We start from the raw sequence: 21,500 nt of genomic DNA on the forward strand, positions 1-21,500 counted from the left end.
GCATTGGAAGATAACAGATATAGAGTGACATTCATGGATAACAGAGTATGAGCATTGGATAGAGACGGGGCTATTTGTATGAGCTGTGCACGGAACCCAATCCAGCCCTAATCCATGAAGCCACTAATGCAAATGAAGTTTGGCATAGAAGATTAGGCCATCTGAATTTTAGGGCTTTATCTTCAATGGGAAACCTTGTCACAGGTCTACCCAAGTTAAAGCAAGATCATTCAGGAGCATGCAAAGGATGTGCCCTAGGTAAAAATAGCAAAGGTGCATTCCAAAATAGTACTAGGAAAACTAGCAAAATTATAGAATTAGTTCATTCTAATGTATGGGGACCTATGTCCATATCCTCTCTAGGAGGATTCTTGTATTATGTAATAGTTGTTGATGACTACTCTAGGAAGACTTGGATTTACTTTCTGAAAAGTAAAGAATCAGAAGAGATCCTCTCAAGGTTTAAAGAATTTAAATCACTAACTAAAAACCACTCAGGAAACAAAGTTAAAACCCTAAGAATCGACAATGGGGGAGAACACACATTAGATTCATTTAAAGATTTTTGTAGAGATAATGGGATTAAGAGGGAGCTCACTATACCTTATAACCCCCAACAAAATGGGGTAGTAGAAAGGAAAAATAGGACTATAGTTGAAGTTGTCAAGGCCATGATCCTAGATCAAAACTGTAGCGTCCTAAAATTGCGACACTTGCAATTTCGACTGCATTTCGGTCTTCACGATGGCGACGCAACACGCAACCTGAATGGAGACCCTAAAACCTATTTATGACACTAAAAACTGCATTTTCTTGCACTCTGGCCTGAACCTCCTTTGCACCCTGCTGTCCCAGGAGGTGGGACCAGAGTGCCCAGCACCCTGGTCCCCCAAGACCATGGCACCCAGCGCCCTGGTCCTTGGCCCTATTTTGGGCCCGGTCTCCTATGGGGTCTCGGGTCTTTTTGTTTGCAAATTGGAAATTATCATTTCCTAGTCGGCCTAAGGTCGGGAAAATCAGTCTATTAACCCTAATTGACAAGTATATAAATGGCATTTTCCTCTTCCATTTGGGTAAGAAGGACATATGTGTACAAGCGTGGAAACTATACTCAAGCATTCAAGCATTCAAGTATTCCTTCAAGCAATTGATCATTTCAAGTCTCCATTCAAGGCTAAGTGTTGCATTCAAGACAAGGATTCAACCATTGAAGAGGAGATCACTTACTACATGCTACATACAACATACAACATACAACAAACAACAACATCTATACCTTCGCACATAAGGATACAAACATCCTTACAACAAGGTATTAGTACTTGTTTTACATTACATACATTTACATTTACAGCATTTCTCATTTCTTGGTTAATTCCAAAACCGGGGTTTGACCTAAAGGCAAACCCCTAATCCCTAACCCCCCAATCGTCTTTGCTTTTTTGTGTGTAGGTTGCAGGTACGCGGCTGAAATTGAAGATCTGGAATCCTTGCGCAGAGACGAACAGATCCCCCTTCGTTTCGCGGATTTTTCGGAGGACCGTGGCGCCGGGCGCCATCGTCCTGTCAACTTTTGCTCAAATTTGCAGGATAGCGCCGTATCGACATTTTACTGCTAATTCCAGGTCCGCAGCTTCATACTATATCCCTATCTCAGTTTATAAGCGAATCTTTGTCACTTTCTATGCATTCCTAGCTTAATTCTCTTATCAACATTCTTTACAAAAGAGGGTAGCCTTGTTGTCTTAACCCTTGAAACACATTTAGAATCCAATCTTGCATTGTGTGGGATTGGATCTTGTGGGTTTCAACCCCTCTTTTGAATGTAAAGTCTCCCCTAAGTGAAAACCATCAACCCTAGCAACCTCCCTTCTCTCTCCTTGGAGTTGGAAGAGGGGACAGCAACTACGGTTCGATCGCGATTTTCCGCTTTACATTTTGGTGAACCCGACATGAACATCCTTTCTGATTATTCATGATTAGATCTGAAAATTGGATTCCTTGATTGCATTTCCATGTTTGATCTTTTGCAAATTTTAGAGGTTAATTGCATAAAAAACCCTGAATTTTCTTTTTGGTAATTGAGCTTGCGAAATGTTTAATTGTTAATGCTTATTTCAGATCTGCCCTTCTATTACAAATTATCAATTCATATCTATGCTTTAATTTTGAAAACTAAGTGGTTAAGTGTCAAAACCCTAATTTTTGAAACCCTCTTGATTCAACCTTTGTCCGACAATTTCATTGATCAAAACATCTCCAAATCAGCTGTAACTTTGGATTCCGCAATAAAATCAGAATATCTTTCATCCCTGAAAATTTGGAAAAAAGTTGCAAGGACTGTGTGCACTCCGAGTGCCATCGTCCCCGACATTTTTTTCAAAATTTCGGGAGCAAGATCTTACTGTATTTTCCTGCTAAAATCCAGAATTTTGGTTGATTTTATCAATTATAACACTTTCAAAATTACAGTCAAAGTTGGTCTTGTGATTGCTTGGTTTAGGGCTCCTAATCATTCAAAAATCATAGAAATTGAAATTTTGTGTCAAAATTGTGTTCTTACTATCATAAATCTGAAAAGTGTGTTTTGCATTCATTCGAAATTTCAGTGCTTTATTCAAATTCTTGCAATTTGTGACTTTTGAAATTAAGTGCTTAATTACAACAACTTTGATTTCTGCTTTCAAAATTGAATTTTGTGTGAAATTGAGTCAATTTTTAAAATCCAAAATTTGCATTGCTCTTAACATTCTCTCTAAGATCATAAAATTCAAAAGTTCAGTTTCCCTCTCGTTTTCAAAATTCAAATTTTGCATTTTTCGACAATCTGGGTTGGGTTCAATTTTGAGATTGCAACTTTAATTTGGCCTATCTACAGATCGTAAAATCACTCAATTTTTTCAGATTAGCTCTAAAATCATCATAACTTTCATCCTTGCAAATTTCGAAAAAAGTTGCAAGGACCGTGTGCACTCCGAGCACCACGGTCCTGGACATTTTTTCTGAAATTTCAGGAGACTGTCGTGATTGCATTTAACAGCTTAAATCTAGAAGATTGGCTGATTTTACTGAAAATTGCTACCTCTAAAATTCAAAATCTTCTCTCTCTCTCTAGTGCATGAGTTTTACAACAATAAGCCCTACTTACACTATTCCCGTTAGACGAAGCCGTAGAATTAAGTCTTTCTGAGGTTTAACTACCGAGGAGATGGAACCTAATTTGAGTAGTCTTTTTAACGAGGACATGGGTAATTCCTCTAATCCTCCTAATGATGAAGAAGCTCTCCATGAGGTTTCTCTAGAACAACTTTCGAAATTGGATAACCAATTTGACGATTTTCACCAATGGATGTCTCATGAGTACCCCGATAGTCAAGCTCTTCCTTTAATTGAGGGTCTAAAACATATGCTTCAAAGTGATAAGAATGGAATTGATATTTTGTGTGGTATTGCACACATTGTGGATTCGAATGTGATGCCTATGAAGAGTTGCATTGAAACTTTAGGTTATACACAACCTCCCACTCAAGTCAATCATTCTATTCCTTTAATAACTTCTATTGCTAGCATACCTACCTTTACATCAAACATAATGACTACTTCTATACAAGACATTCCTCCTATGATTACCAGTCATGGGGGCAATCCTCCCTCTTCAATTAACCCTATTCCTTCATTCAATCCGACTTCTTCATTCATTCCTTCAATGAGTGTCCCTGTTACATCTCCACAAATGAACATGATGCAAGGGGGCAATTCATTTAACCATTCTATTCCTCCTTGTAGTGTTCCTCCTGTCCAATCATCTCCTATGACTAACTATCATAGTGTCCCGCCACCTTATTCCCTACCTTCTTTCAATAACATAACACCTCCATCTCAATCTAACACGTCTAATATGAATTCTTTGACTGAAGCGACCATTAACAATCTTGCACAAACTGTCTCTTCTTTACAGCAACAAATTGCCTCTATGAATCAATCTAAGTTTAGTGTGCCCACATTTGATGTTGCGAGCCCACTTTCTCTTGACATTGTTCAAGCTATCCCTCCTAAACATGTTGAAATCCCGCATTTGGAACTTTATAATGGTAAAGGAGATCCTCTAACACATGTTAAGACTTTTCAAACAATTTGTACCGATTTTGCTTATGACCAAAGGTTGCTTGCAAAACTATTTACTAGAACATTAAGAGATAAAGCCCTACAATGGTATTGCTCGTTGCCTTCTTATTCTATTACTTCTTTTGAACAACTTGCAAATGCTTTCATTCAACAATTTCAAAACAATATAAGTCCTAAAGTTACTTTGATTGATTTAATGCATTGTAAACAAGGTGTTAAAGAAAAAGTGACTGATTTGATTGGTAGATATAATCATTTGTATGCTCAAATTTCTTTTCCAGTGCCTGACAATGATATTCAAAGAATCTTTATTTCTAATTTACAAAAAGATATTCGAGACAAACTTCTGTTTTCTGAGTTTACTTCTTTCCAACAGTTGTGTGCAACTCTTCACAATTATCAACTGACTGTGAGTCAAATGGAACAATCACATCCTATGGCTCTGAGTGATAAGGGTGATAGCAGTCAACAACCATTTGGAAAGTTTAAACAGAACAAAGATTCTATCAAATTCAATGAAAACATCGTCAATAACAATGTGAATGCAGCATCAGGTGTGCCTCCTATTTCTAAGTTTTTCAAGAAAGAAAGAAAGTATACTCCTTTGAATGAATCATTGCATAGTATTATGAATAAGTTATTGGAACAAAATGTGCTTACTCTTCCTCCTATAAGGCAAATTGATCCTGCAAAGATTACTTCACCTTATTTTGATAACAAAGCTTTTTGTCAATTTCATCGTCAGCCTGGGCATGATACTGAAAAATGTTTTTCTTTAAAGGGTAAAATTCAAGATTTGATTGATAATAATACTATCTCTGTTTCTGGAGTGAATGATAAAGGCAACACATCTGTAGCTCCTCCTAACCAAAATCTTCAGATTTTTACTAATCCATTACCTTCTCATACCTCTAATGCGATTGAGACTAATGATTCCTCTCTCTCATCTGATGGTCTTGTGTCTATGACTCCGAATGTGATTAACTTTGTAGAGTAGCAAGAAAACCCTAAACAACCTTCCATCACATTTGATTCTAGTGAAACCATTAGAGCACCTGATGGTCCTTTATACATAGTTGCAAAAGTCAAGAATACACCTTGCCGTGGAGTGCTTATTGATCCTTCGTGCATGGTTAATGTTATTACTGAAGAATTTCTTTTTACTTTGCAATTGAATCAAGTGATATATGACAAAACATATGTGATTGTGAAATTATTTGATGCATTTTCTTCTCCTGCAATTGGTTCTATTACATTACCTATTGAGGTCCATAACAAATCCCTTGATGTGAACTTTGCTATTATTCCTTCATCCGAACAATTTCGTGTGAAGCTTGGCTATCCTTGGCTATCTTCCATGAAAGCTATTGCTTCTCCTATTCATAAATGTTTAAAATTTCCCCATAATGGTGAAGTTGTTATTGTCAATCATAGTCTCTTTAAACCAGCTGAAAGAACTTCTAGTGTTCCTATTGACTACTTTTGGCCTAAACAATTCCAATCTCTTCCTCCGCGAAGTGATCATCTTTTCAAATCTTATCAAAAGTGGAAAACAGATATGATCCTATCTTTAAGTGAACCTAGAACACCCAAACTTGACATTCCTATCATTCTTGAGAAGGAAGTTCTTCCTTTGAAAGATAAAACTAATATCTTTTCTCAAGAAGATTCCCAACCCATCCCTATGGATGTGACTATGTCTATGCCTAATAAGCCTTCTAAAAGTAGACCTATACCTCCTCGTCATTATGGACTTGGTCTTCTTCCTAAACCAAAAATTCCTCCTTTATATAGAGCAGTTCCTCCTCCTTCCTTTTATAGAGAGAAGAGACCTTCCTCTTCTCCTATTATCCAACCTAAGAGACCACAACCTAAACACCCAAGTGATAAGGATGAGAACATTCCTCCTCCTCAATCTTCTCCACTTCCTACTAAGACTAGACGAAATCATTCTGCGCATGAACGTCGATGAAAGCATCATCTTAGAGCTCAAGCAGCTGCTTCTCAAACTTTACAATCTCCAAAAACACCTTCAACAAGCATTATTCCATTTTCTCCAAAATCTCCTAAACATAAGATGCATGATGGTCTTGATCCTGTGTGAGTTAAAGATCCTATTTTTATAAATCTTGATGATGATATAGATGAAAATGTTATTCATGATGAACATGTTACTCCTCTTGCTTCTGATAGTGAATATGAACTTGTTGATGTTGATAACCATTTATCTAACAAATTTTCTAAAGCACTTATCCTAGCTCCTAGACAAGAACAACATGGCTTGGAACATGAACATAGCCCTTGTTTGGATCTTGTGATAGCTCCATCTGCTGTGTTGGATGTTCCTCCTCTAGCGTGTTCCCTGCCTTCTCGAAACATTGATCAGCAAGATCGGGGGGTAGATGATGTGCTAGACTAGTTACATTAGCATAGCAGATTCTCTCCTCCTCTCTTGTGTTACTTCTTCTATGTGTTATTCTCATTCTTCTATTTGTTGTCCTTAGTGTTGTCTACTTGAGGACGATGCAAAGCATTGAGATCTCTTTTGGTCTCTCTCATGTTGACTCAAAAGACACATGTGTTCCCTTCTTCTAGGTGACCTTCCTTGATTGGGGAATGAAGAACAATTATGCATACATACATATGATATATATACATGACTTATCATACAGCATACTGACCCCAAGGAAAGCGAAGTCACCTTGTGCTTTGTGTTTTATATCTATTATCCTTGGGTTTATCTCACACTTGGGGGCTAAATCTTTGTGATAACGTGCTCCTTCCCTTCTCATTTCTTATGTGTATCACTACGTTAAAGCAATCACCCCCGTTGAGGCATGTGTGATCGCTTTAACGTAGGGGGGCATACACTCTGTCTATCCTCTCAAGATACTTGAAAATTTCTTGGCGAACTTAGCTTTGCCTTGAAAATTTTTGGTATTTCTCTTGCATGACTCATAGTGAGGGAACCTTACTATTGACAGTCATGGTTCTCCCTCATGATCTTCCCTTTTACTTTGTCAATCGAAGTCGTAAGATCCTTAGTCCACTGGGGGCTTGGTGTGTCTTGCCTCCTTGACGTGGTGAAAGTCTTTCAATGTTGTTTCCTTTTACTTTACCGGAACTATGAGCATACATACTCCCGCTAAAGTGGGGGCTAAATGTAGCGTCCTAAAATTGTGACACTTGCAATTTCGACTGCATTTCGATCTTCATGATGGCGACGCAACACGCAACTTGAATGGAGACCCTGAAACCTATTTATGACACTAAAAACTGCATTTTCTTGCACTCTGGCCTGAACCTCCTTTGCACCCTACTGTCCCGGGAGGTGGGACCAGAGCGCCCAGCGCCCTGGTCCCTGGCCCTATTTTGGGCCCGGTCTCCTATGGGGTCTTGGGTCTTTTTGTTTGCAAATTGGAAATTATCATTTCCTGGTTGGCCTAAGGTCGGGAAAATCAGTCTATTAACCCTAATTGACAAGTATATAAATGGCATTTTCCTCTTCCATTTGGGTAAGGACATATGTGTACAAGCGTGGAAACTATACTCAAGCATTCAAGCATTCAAGCATTCCTTCAAGCAATTGATCATTTCAAGTCTCCATTCAAGGCCAAGTGTTGCATTCAAGACAAGGATTCAACCATTGAAGAGGAGATCACTTACTACATGCTACATACAACATACAACAAACAACAACATCTATACCTTCGCACATAAGGATACAAACATCCTTACAACAAGGTATTAGTACTTGTTTTACATTACATACATTTACATTTATAGCATTTCTCATTTCTTGGTTAATTCCAAAACCGGGGTTTGACCTAAAGGCAAACCCCTAATCCCTAACCCCCCAATCGTCTTCACTTTTCTATGTGTAGGTTGCAGGTACGCGGCTGAAATTGAAGATCTGGAATCCTTGCGCAGAGACGAACAGATCCCCCTTTGTTTTGCGGATTTTTCGGAGGACCGTGGCACCGAGCGCCATCGTCCCGTCAACTTTTGTTCAAATTTGCAAGACAGCGCCGTATCGACATTTTACTGCTAATTCCAGGTCCGCAGCTTCATACTATATCCCTATCTTAGTTTATAAGCGAACCTTTGTCACTTTCTATGCATTCCTAGCTTAATTCTCTTATCAACATTCTTTACAAAAGAGGGTAGCCTTGTTGTCTTAACCCTTGAAACACATTTAGAATCCAATCTTGCATTGTGTGGGATTGGATCTTGTGGGTTTCAACCCCTCTTTTGAATTTAAAGTCTCCCCTAAGTGAAAACCATCAACCCTAGCGACCTCCCTTCTCTCTCCTTGGAGTTGGAAGAGGGGAGAGCAACTAGGGTTCGATCACGATTTTCCGCTTTACAAAAACCTTAACACAAATCTCTGGGCTGAAGCATCTAGCACCACTATATATATACAGAATAGATGCCCTCACTCCCATCTTGAAGACAAAACTCCCACGGAAGTATTCACTAAAAATAAGCCTAATATTAGCCACCTTAGGATATTTGGATGTCCTATCTATATCCATATACCTAAAGAAAAGAGACTAAAACTAGAGCCTTCTGGAAAAAGAGGATTGCTTGTAGGATATAGTGAAACCTCCAAAGCCTACAGAATCTATGTACCTGGTCAAAGAAATATTGAACTAAGTAGGGATGTAATCTTTGAAGAGGACCTAGCTTTCAAAAGAGCTCAAAAATTCATAGAACTTGAAATCTATGTACCTACCTTTAACTTAGATGAAAATACTGCCCCTGAGTTTCAGAGGGAGAATCTAGATGAAACTGAAAAATAAAAATGAACACTCACCTAGAAATCTCAAGAAAAGACCACTATGGGCCACCAAAATAGTAGAAGAAGCTCAGAGGTTTGCTGCTTCTTCTGGAACCTTTAGAGAAAGCAAAAGACCTAATAAATTTACTAGCTATGTTGCTCTTATGAATGATCTATCTAAAAATGAACCTAACAATGTAACAGATGCCCTTAAACATCAAGAATGGAAGGATGCTATGTATGAAGAGTATCAATCCATAATGAAAAATGATGTATGGGAAATCATTCCTAGGCCAATTAAGAAATTTGTTGTTTCTTCTAAATGGCTTTTCAAGATCAAACATGTAGCAGATGGTAGCATTGAAAAATATAAGGCAAGTTTTGTAGCCAGAGGATTTTCTCAAAAGGAAGGAATAGACTATGAAGAAACATTTGCTCTTGTAGCCAGATATACCTCAGTAAGGACTATACTAGCCATTGCAGTAGCAAAGGGATGGAAGGTACATCAAATGGATGTAAAGACAACTTTTCTTAATGGAGAGATATCTGAAGAAGTATACCTAGAGCAACCTGAAGAGTTTGAGATCCATCATGCAGAATCTCATGTGTGCAAACTCAAGAAAGCTCTATATGGGCTCAAACAGGCTCCCAGGGCATGGTATGAAAGAATTGACACATATCTATCAAAACTAGGCTTCTCTAAAAATGATGCAGATCCTAATCTCTACTACAAATAGAATAAAGGTGATATGCTAATAATGATTTTATATGTTGATGACTTATTAATCACAGGAGAAGATCACCTTATAGATCAATGCAAGAAAGAGCTATCCAAAGAATTTGATATGAAGGACTTGGGATTCCTTCATTATTTCCTAGGGTTGGAAGTATGGCAAAATTCTGATAACATTGTTCTAAACCAAGGCAAGTATAAATTAGACATCTTGAAGAGATTTGGAATGCTAAACTACAGACCTATGACCACTCCAATGGAAACCAATCTTCATAAACTTAAAGAAGTAGTAGCAGAATCACCTTCTACTGACCCCACTCTATACAGGCAAATGATTGGGTCTCTTATGTATCTGGTAAATACAAGACTAGATATCTGCTATGCAGTAAATGCCTTGAGTCAGTTTATGTGTGAGCCAAAGGAGATCCACCTGGTAGTAGTAAAACACATTATGAGATATTTACAAGGCACCTTAAATCTTGGTCTCAAGTATGAGAAAATTGATCTTAATCTACACAGATTCATAGATTCAGATTGGGCTAGAAGTGTGACTAACTGGAAAATCACCTCTGGGTGCTGCTTCAATTTGGGATCAGCCATGATATCCTAGATCAGCAGAAAGTAGTCTTCTGTAGCGCAAAGTTCCACTAAGGCCGAATACATTGTAGCCTCCATGGTTGCCCGAGAAGTGGTGTGGCTTAGAAAGTTGCTTGTGGGATTGTTTGGTAATCCAATGAAACCTACTATCATCCATTACGACAATCAAAGTTGCATAAAACTTTTAGTGAATCCAGTGTTCCATGATAGATCCAAACATATTGAGATCCCATACCATTATATACGAGACATGGTAGACAAAAATGTGATCAAATTAGAATATGTTAGTATGGGAGATCAGAATGCAGATATTCTGACAAAACCACTTTCCAGAGTGAAGGTTGATCACTTCAGAAAGGGTTTAGGTATGATAGAAAGGTAATCTACTATGTAAATAAGATGTTGAAAATGTAAACTTCTTTTGTCATGTTGAGACATTTTGGGTTTTTACCCCCTGTGTTCATATCTAAGAGGTGACGATCTCTCAGATTATGAACACTTGTATGTAGACATCATAAGGTGATGATCTTATGATTCTCAAACCAGTTATCATGTTGGATCTCTAGTATGTCATGGATGTGCCATGATGGTGTTGTGATAAAACATTTGAATAAAATGTTTGTGCATATATCAAAATCTGGATAAGATGATAATTTAACCATCCTCATATGTTTATCCTCAGTATTGTGTGTTTAGGCAATACAGATATCACGTGTTTAGGTGATATCTTGTCATAATAAAATGATGAATCTTTAATATCACATGGTTGGGTGATACTCTATGTCACATACTTAGAGTAATGTTTTATATTTGTATCCTATGTCCTGATGGTACTTCATATCATATGTATAGATGATATATATTCTTGGAGACTAACATTTTGGAAAAGAAATTTGATGCAGGTTACTTTATCTTCCAAAACCTAAGAGGGAGTGTTAATGCATTAGTAGCTTCTACAAGATAAGACTCTCCTAACTCATTAATCTCCTCTATTCTATTATTAGTTTACTCATTCATACTTTATGTTTATCAGACTATAAAATTGATCATAATAATGATATTGATATTGGATAATGATGGATTAGATTGACGACCTACTTAACTATGTTAAGCATCAATCTAAATGCTATCGGGCTATTAACCCGATAGCATATTAATGTCGATTCATATCGGCATTAATATGCTATCGGGGTATTAACCCGATAGCATATAATGCTAACAGTTATTGTTATTGTTTACTTTATATTGATCCATTATCATATGCTTTTATACCGATTCATTATCGGGTATGTTTTAGATCTGTTACAATTAACAATGATACCAATTCATTATGTTACAATTAACAATGATACCAATTCATTATCAGGTATGTTTATAAGCACTGTTACCATTAACAATGATACCAATTCATTATCGGGTATGTTTATAAGCACTGTTACCATTAACAATGATACCAATTCATTATCGGGTATGTTTATAAGCACTGTTACCATTAACAATGATACCAATTCATTATCGGGTATGTTTATAGCAACGATTAGTTATGGATCATTTGATGGTTGTAAGAGTCACGACAAAGTGACATCTTGGTCGGACATGTCTAAAAGACATGTCCGATCAAGGTGCCACTTGATCGTGGCTATCTCACTATTTATACATCATTTAGATTAAAGGAGATGACATTGAAATCGATACATGTTCATCCTCCTTACTTGCAATAAAAGAAAGATAACAATATTAGTGTTATAGTCATAATATCTAAACAAAAAGATACCATCCTGCATATAACTTGTCCATTAAATTGGAAATTACAATAATTTTACAATGAAAGCTTGCACTCCCATCTTTTGAAGATTGGATTTGAAAGAACAAGTGAAGATAGCAATATCTACTTGAAATCTAAAGGAGATCAGATTTTGATTTGTGAGGTATTTGTTGATGACATAATCTTTGGTGGAGATGACAAGATGAGTCATGACTTTACAAATGAGATGAAAAAGGAGTTTGAGATGTCACTCATAGGGGAGATCAAGTTCTTCATTGGACTGCAGATTTAGCAAATGAAAGATGGAATCTTTATTACTCAGTCCAAGTATGTCAAAGAGGTGTTGAAGACCTTTGGCATGGAAGATAGCAAACCAGTTGGTACACCAATGGTGATCAGTTGTAAACTATCAAAAGAGGATGACTCGGCATTGGTAAATGAGAAGGATTATCGATCAATGATTGGTAAGTTGCATTATGTAGTGCATAGTAGACTAGACATTGCACATGTAGTAGGTATTACTACTCGGTTCCAGAAGATCCCAAGAGAATCCCACTTGGTAGTAGTCAAGTGGATTCTTAGGTATCTGAAGGGAACTATTAACTATGGATTATGGTATCCAAACAATGATGATTTTAACCTAAGAGTGTTCACAGATGCTGATTGGGCTAGTAACATGGATGATCCAAAGAGCACAACCAGTGGTGCATTATTTCTCAGAGGTAGACTGGTCTCATGGATGAGTAAGAAGCAGAGTTGTATCTCTCAGTCTATAGCAAAAGCGGAGTATGTTGCAGCTTTTATGAACTACACCCAGACTATTTGGATGAATCATGTGTTGAATGGCTTCAAAGTTCCTATATCTGAATAGGTAAGCATATTTTATGACAATACAAGTGCAATTAGCATCTCCGAGAATCTGGTTTTACATGCTAGAACTAAGCACATTGAACTCAAGTATCATTTCTTGAGAGAAAAGGTTCAGAACAAAGAGGTGGTATTGGAACATTTTTCCAGTAAGGAGCAGTTAGTAGACATATTCACCAAGCCTCTACTGAAGGCTACATTTATCTATTTGAGAGGTGAGTTAGGGGTGTTTCCCCTTCAAGAGATAAACTAAAGTTTTGTGCTCCACATCGGTTAGGTCTCACTTTGCTATATCCTTTTAGGATTGATGTGTTGAAGGATGCTACTCCTTAGGGGGAGCAGCATAGTGGAACAGGGAAACTTGTGCCTCCACTTTGGCATTGTTGTCAAAGGGGGAGAAGATGTGAAGCAGAGAAGGTATCTCCTATTTTAAGGAGAAGATGTGGTGCTGACATCTTTATATATTACCATCAATGCCAAAGGGTGAGATTCTTGGCATATGGCTAGAGTATGTTGACATGATGATATTATGTTGTCATTGATGTCAATATGCTAAAGAGTGAATCGGTCAATTGAAGCCAAGCAACTAACAAGGTGAATCAGTATACTATTGAGAACTGGTATATGTGAGATAGTGAAGCGATATGTTTGCTCAAGTGAACCAGTATATTGAAAGATGAACTGGTATATGGAATGTTTTCTATCAAGGTTTATTATGATATGACTATCAGTTGGTAGTCTCGGCTTCAGGGTTTCCGGTTGAAGTGTTTTGAGCCTGTGTTATTCAACCGATGGCATTGTGTGATGAGTTAGCATTGTATTGGAGATCTAATGGAGATCAGATCATGTTGCCACATTAGCCTCATGCACGTGAAGGATCTTGCATGAAGGAGATTGATCCTATTTACCTCAGGAATGCATGAAGTCCCTACAAACAGTGGAGAACGCGTGATGGGTTATCGCCTCCATGAAGCAGTGAAGAACAAATGATGGAGAATGTCTTGACATTTTTTCAAGACTGTTGTATTGAAATGAAAAGTGTTCAATGGTCAGGATTGAACTGACTGACTTGCTCAACCTAAAGGTTTAGGGTTTATGTTGTTGACCTGTCTATTTCCTATAAGGTCGATATTGTGTTTCATGTTGAAGTTGTTGGGAAATGTTATGTGTGTATCTAAGTACAAAGATACATGATTCTTGCTAGACTAGATAAGAGGAGTGATACCTGCAAAGTGTGTATGCAGAAGGAAGGAACCAAAGCGGATCTGCATTGGCAGTGAGTGCTATTACTAGATCATTGTAATACCTATTGATCTCTAACCACTTCAACAGTTGGAAAATCCCTTAACAGGGTAGCTTTAACTAGCTTACTGTAAATCCTTTAACAGGGTGACTCAAAGCCATTGAGTACATGAAATCCTCTGAAAAGGTAACCTCTAACAGGGTTTAACCCCTAACCGAGTATTCTAGCCATCTCTTAGTCAGGTGATCCCTAACAGGATCAGTTCCTAATAGAACTTGTTGTAATAGTCTTTAACCTGACTAGGCTCCTAACAGAGCAGACTTCTAAAGAGTTCAAAAATAGCTTGTGGGTATTCATCCCCACCGTAGTTTTTCCCAGTTGGGTTTCCACATGAAAAATATGTGTGTCATGTGTGATGCCTCTTTCCTATGATGTTTTGTTATTTCCTGTTTAAGCGATGAGGTATGTTGATTTTGGAAGTTATTATATTTCTAATGATAGATTACCTATTTATGCACAAGGATAAGGTGGAAATGAGGGAATAGGTTGTGTGGAAAGATAAGTGTTTTTGGTTTATATCTTTCACAATCTCATTGTGCTTAACCGGTATTAAACTGGTTTATGACAGGTATTAGTGATTGCCAGTCAAGTTCACTATTTGCAGTCAAACTAGTTCAAGAAAATATTTTGTGCCTATATTGATTCACCCCCCCCTCTTAGTATTGATTTGGTACTCACTGTTCATCATTGAGTTATCACTTCTTTCCTTTCCAATCTTCATTGTGACTTATTGGTTGGTTCTTCTTAGTTCTACAAAACCTGGCAATGTGTCCCGATTTATGACAATGATAGTAGGCCATCCCAGATGCTCTCTAAGGTCCTCCATTACCCCTTCCAATCCTTTTTTTGTATTTGATAGCCACATGTCCATAGTTATTGCAAGTTGTGCAAATCACATTTGTTACCTTCTCCATCTCATAGGGACTGAATCATTTGACATAGGGTTTTTGCCAGTTCATGTTTCTCTAGTTGTCATAAGTCCTTCTCCAGTCACTGATAGGTCTTGGATTCATGTGAGGTGTTGGGTTATTCACTCCATATCTGCATTCAACTAATCTATGTCCATACATATTACATGTGTAACAATGACCTTCAAATATTTTAGACACATATCTAGTATTAGCATTTTAGCCTGTGTTCTCATCAGATTTTCTTCTATAAACATTAGTATTATGTCTAGGTTTAAGACAGTTAAAAAAAAATTGGTTTAAACTTCTTCTTACCTAATTTCAAGCCTTTAGATATCAATTTGTCTTTTTATGAAGTAACTTTTGGTTTGGAAGATTCATCTTGCTCAAATGTATTGAATCCTAATCCAAATGTGTCACCTTTCATCCTTTGAGGTTGGATCTGTTCATCCAACATAGAGGAACTCTTGTTGAATTCATCAAGCTTCCCATTAGCCTCAGTAAGCTCTTTGGTAAGATCTTCGTTATGCTTCATAAGAGTCTCTCTAAGAGACATTGCCATCTTAATATCTAACTGAAATGTTTCTTTTTCTTTCTTCTCCTCATGCCAGTGTTCATGCAAAGCTGCATTCTCTTGCTTGATCTTAGAGATCTCGTGATCTTTCTCTTTGATCAGGTCTTCAACTACCCTCCTTGCTTCAAGTTCTTGACTCATACGGAATGTAAGAGCTTCAAGTTCTCTCCTTAGGTTAATTTTTTCACCATTCAATTTCTCCACTTCTTTAGCTAGTGCATCAATGTTGGCCTCATCTTAAGAGCTGTTGTCAGAGATCTCCAATAATTGCTCAGTCAGTTCTCTCCTCTTTACTTGTGAATCTTTGAATCTACATCTTAGGGTTTCAAACTCATCCCTAGTTTCATCAAGTACTCTAGCCATCTCTCTATAACTCATATCCCCCATAATGGCTTTAGGTTTTCCTTCCAATAGATTAAACCTTAAGGAAGTTAGGTTCTGATACCAATTGATAGACTTATAAAGAATTGAGAGAGGGGAGTGAATCAGTGATAGCAAAAACAATAACACTTTAAACCTAGATCAGTAAAAACATTTAACTAGTTTATTTAAGACTTTTTAGGCAATCCAAAGTGTTATAAAACCATTCACAAGAAGTAAAACATTCACCATAACACAAGTAGTTATACTGGGAAAAACCACAATGAGATGGAACTCACAAGTTAACTATCTACAGATATAGGTAACTGACTAGTTAAGGTCTACAAAGTTCTCTATTAGGAGTGAATCTTGTTAAATATCCCAAAGCCCTATTAGGAGATATACCTAGTTAAATGTAACCTCAGTGGATGATTTAGATTCAAGTTAATGAATCACTTTGTTAGAGGATTTCTACAATGAAGCTTGGGAGAGCTTACCCAGTTAGGGGATTTAACTACTATAGTGATTAGAAACAATAGGTGGTATGATATAGGAATAATGCATTCTTCTTGTATAGATCCTTTTCTGCTCACTCCTTACTGCATTGCCGACATACTCTACAATTCCTTCAAAAAATCACATCAATTCTAACTCATAACATTACTTGTATCTTCCATATCAAAATAACTCATCATAATGTCTTTTTATAGACATTAGATTTCATGTCGGCTCAAGAAACTCAACACAATTTCCTAGGTTCAGTGAATCTAGACAATCTTTCATAACACATCACAAATCACAACCAAAAATGTTAGTTAGAGGTAACACATCATGACCGGTGATAACTCATCACATAATCTGTGAAACTGGTTGGAACACCGATTCCGGTTTAGTGTTGACCATTTCCAATTCACATACCAATTGTCTCCAAGTTCCTCCTTTCCTCTCTTTGCTGCATCTTGAAACTGGTGATAGTGGAATTGTCCAAAACCAATTGTCTTTACTACATATATCAGTTGTCAACATATACCAATTAGAAACCCTCATACTGGTTAGACTTACTTTATACATATAATACCAGTTTGACCTAACTAATACAATCAAAACATATGTGTGCCATCAATGACAACACATAAAGTCACCCAATACAAAAATCATGATCAAGACAACATGCAGTATCAATCTTTGTAGCTTAAGAAGGACCAAATTCCTCAAGCTCAAAAGAAGATATCTTCCCAACAAGAGTATCTCTATTGATAGAAGAATTAGGCATGGTCTTAGCTCATTAATTGTAGTTACCTTCATCTTATATATCGGTGGAAAAACCCTTAGTACTTTTGAAACAATCCCTTCCTTGCTCAGAGATCCAACACAACACTAAATTCCTAATACAATTTCATTTACCCTTTCCATGAATGCATAAATTCTTTCATCTTCCTTGATCTTCAAGCTTTCATATCTTACCCAATAACATTCAACTTTTTCAATTTTAACTATGGGATCACCTTCATTTAGAGTCTCCAACTTGTCCCATATAGCATTTGGTGATGATTTGTGTGATAGTCCCATGATTTGTTGATCTAATAAGGCGCTTCAGAGGGCTTCTATATCTCTGCAGTCATTTTCAATATTCTTATCCAAGTCTGCCGGTGCAAGATTGCTAGATGCTAGATTATGAGGAGTGTAACAATTCTGAGTTATTTCCCAAATTTTCTTTCCAATGCATCTTAAATGAGTCTCCATATAAATCTTCCATACTCCATAGTTTATTCCATCAAACCTAGGGCTCTTCTTCTAGAAAATAGTATTTGAACTATTTGTTTCCATAGAATCTTCCTCAAGTGGTTAAGCTTCTACAAAAAGAGGACCAGGATCTGATACCAATTGTTAGGATAATCGGTGAACAACTGAGAGGGGGGGGGTGAGTCAATTGTCAATAGATTATGTGAATTAATGCACTTAAAACTTTATACCAGAATAACTAATAAAGCATGAAATCATAACTAACAACTAGAGAAGCAATACCATGCAACCATAACACATAACACCAAGATTTTTATGTGGAAAACTTGGTAAAGGAAAAAACCATGGTGGGAAACTCTACCCACAGTCATATGATACTTTTGCAACAAGTATATGATTACAATAAGGGTTTGCACATGCAAGAAGGCACACTTCCTATAGCCCACTGCTCATCACAATAGAGTCTCACTCACTAAAAAGATGTCAACCACCTCAAAATATTTGGACAATAATACAAAGAGAATAACTCATGGTGATAGCATCAAACATGCCAGATTATAGTTCTGGTTAAGCTCAATACCGGAGGTCTAAAACCTCTTACATAAATCCAACTCGATCACCTATGTTCGACCAAATCCTTTACACAAATTATTATTACATTATTTGCTCCTTGCCTATCCATACATGATCTACAATGATATCTTACATATATTTATACCAACCTGAGACCTAACCAATTAGGTTGGCCACCCAAATGATAATTCAATAGATCCATTACATAATCCTAAAATAAAAGCATAACACATGTCATCCTAAGGCCAAACAAACATCATCCAATCAATTTAACATCCTGGAATCGCATCAGAGGAACCACCAACATGTTACATAAAAACTAGTCCATAACCTAGATAGCACCAGACCTAAATTAGATCCACACACGCCAAAGAAATGACACCAATCAATTGAGGCACAAACACAATCACCATCAACATCGTGAATCCCTTCTAGAAGCTGCACTAATACCACTTATGCATTACATCAAAGATCTTCAATAAAGCTTTGTTGGTGAAACCCTTACCAGATCTACAAAGCAAGATTACTAGAACATAAGATATCATCGGATCAATAAGTCAATACCAATTGACTAAAACATACTTCAGAACATATGAACCATCCATACAAACTTATTCCATCATCCATATCATATTGGTGATAATAAATGAATAATCTTCCCAATCCAATCCTTCTACCAAAAGCCGGTAAACAACCATAACAACTAGTATTGACATCAATGACAAAACATCAATGTAACACATAATCAATTCTATTATATGGCCAACAATCAACCTTTGCTGGTATCCTTTCCCTTGCATGCATTTTATTCTAAAAATCATTACCAAGCACTCTAATGTCGTACTTCATCTGTATCAATGTAGGAGTGCAATCTATCCATTGGATATCACCAATACTAAGAAAACATTTCTGAAAATAAAAGAATAGACCAAGGATTAATTGACCAAATTTACACCTTAACCTCTTATCCTTCTTCATGACTTCTATTTTAGCACAATTTGACTCCTCAATACCTCTGACAAGTCATAGTCAACATCTTCTTTGATCATCTGATAGGCAGTGTGAATAGCAACAACAAGGATGTTGTTCATCCTGCTAGGATAATAAATCTGGTAACCGATCACCATAGAAGCATACTTTATTGTCAGATCATGATATTATTCATTATCATTACTCGTCCATCCCATTTAGATGATTTTATCTTTTCTACATCATTCTTAGGAATGGATTTCAAAACTGGAACCTTGTCGGTGGCACAAAATCCGGTGATTGCGTGAATAGCTTGCTTGGAAATTTTATGTGGTCAGTTGAGCCAAATAAACTGGTCATGAATCCTACTAAGCACATATCTTATAAGTTCATTGTCAAAATCATTAATGAAATTTAGGGCATGGTGAAACCCTTTCTCGGTAACCATTTTGAACTTTTCCTTTATTACACCATTATTATCACACAATGCTTTATACTAATCATAAAAAGAAAAAACACCAAGATCCTCTAGTTTGCAATTATAGAAAGATCTAATATCTTCAACATGTAAGACATAATAAGAAACTCCAGATAGGCTTTTGGCGGTATTATTTTCCTCAAATTTAAACTAGTGCCTCTTAAATTCAAGACGGGGTCTATCGATAACATCAACTAAATGTGGGGTGTCCATCATCAATGATTCAGAAAGATAAGAAGATAATAAGATATCTGGATAAATACCTTTTACCACTTCTGCACTAAGGTTCCAAACACCAACAAAAATTCTAAATTGATTCTCAATCACAGATCACACCAAAACACTTCAATCTTTGTTAAACAATTTGAATATTGCAAGCACAAACTCTTCTTTTCTCACTCTCCATGTGGTCTCAAGTATGCAATGTGACAAATAACATTCAAAAGGTTCCTTTTATTTTCCCATTATCTACCGCATTAAATTCCATTACCGATAGAACCCTAAAATGTCTTATAACACAATACCAGTTCACTTAACACATCACACCTACCGGTTTGATCACGAAATCACTTCTTAACATCATAATACATCAAAGTATGGAGATTCAACATACCTCATGTGTTAGGACAACCAGTGAACAACTGAGAGAGGGGGGTGAATTAGTTGTTAACAGATTATATCAATTAATCCACTTAATAGCCTTTAATCAGATTAAGTACCTATAAAGTAGAAACAGATACCAATAAGCAATAAAACTTAACAATAAAATAGGTAATCAACACAATCCAACCATACCACATAACACCATGATTTGTACATGGAAAACCCAGAAAGGGAAAAACCATGATAGAAATCCAACCCATAGTCAAATGATACCTCTGTAGAAAGTATGTGATATAATGAGGGGCCTGCACATGCAGGAAGGCACATTGCCTAGAGTGCACTGCTCATTACAAAAGAGTCTCACTAACTACAGAGAGGTTATAACCACCTCAAGATAAATGGACAACAATCCAAAATAATGAACTACCAAAGATAGCATCTACCATGCCTGATTACAGTCTTGGTTAAGCTCAATACTAGAGGCCTTTAGACTCTTCCTTAATCCCAATTTGATCACCTATGATTGACCAAATCTCCTTCACATATGATATTACATTTCAAGACCATGACACTTATTCCCCCATGATCCACAATGAGATCTTACATCATTTTATACCAACCCTAAGGCCTAAACCAATTAGGTCAGCCGCCTAAAAGATATTACAATAATATCATTACATATCCATATTAAAATGATATGCCATGTCAGCTTAAGAGAAAAACAACAATAAACAGTCCATAGAACATCCTGAAATATCCCAATAACGTGTAGAGTACACGTTAACATGATATCAGTCCATAACCTAGATAGGTACCGAGCCTATTCTGGGTCCACCATGCCAAAGTGATGTCTCCGCCTAGTTGAAGCACTATCAAAGAACATCTTCAGCATCTTGAAGTCCATGTAGAAACAACATCAACACCACCTATGCATCTTGTCAAGATTTCTTAGTGAAAGCTCTTTCGGTTAAATGCTAAACCAATGTCAGTAAGGGTTTACAAGAGTGTATGATAGCATTTGATTACCAAGTCAATACCAACTAACCAAAACATGCTCTAGAAACATGTAACACATAAAATCAAACATACTCCATTGATCCAAACTTCTCGAAAGTGTCCAAT

This window comes from Cryptomeria japonica, chromosome 6, assembly GCF_030272615.1.
Source record: "Cryptomeria japonica chromosome 6, Sugi_1.0, whole genome shotgun sequence".
Taxonomy (NCBI): domain Eukaryota; kingdom Viridiplantae; phylum Streptophyta; class Pinopsida; order Cupressales; family Cupressaceae; genus Cryptomeria; species Cryptomeria japonica.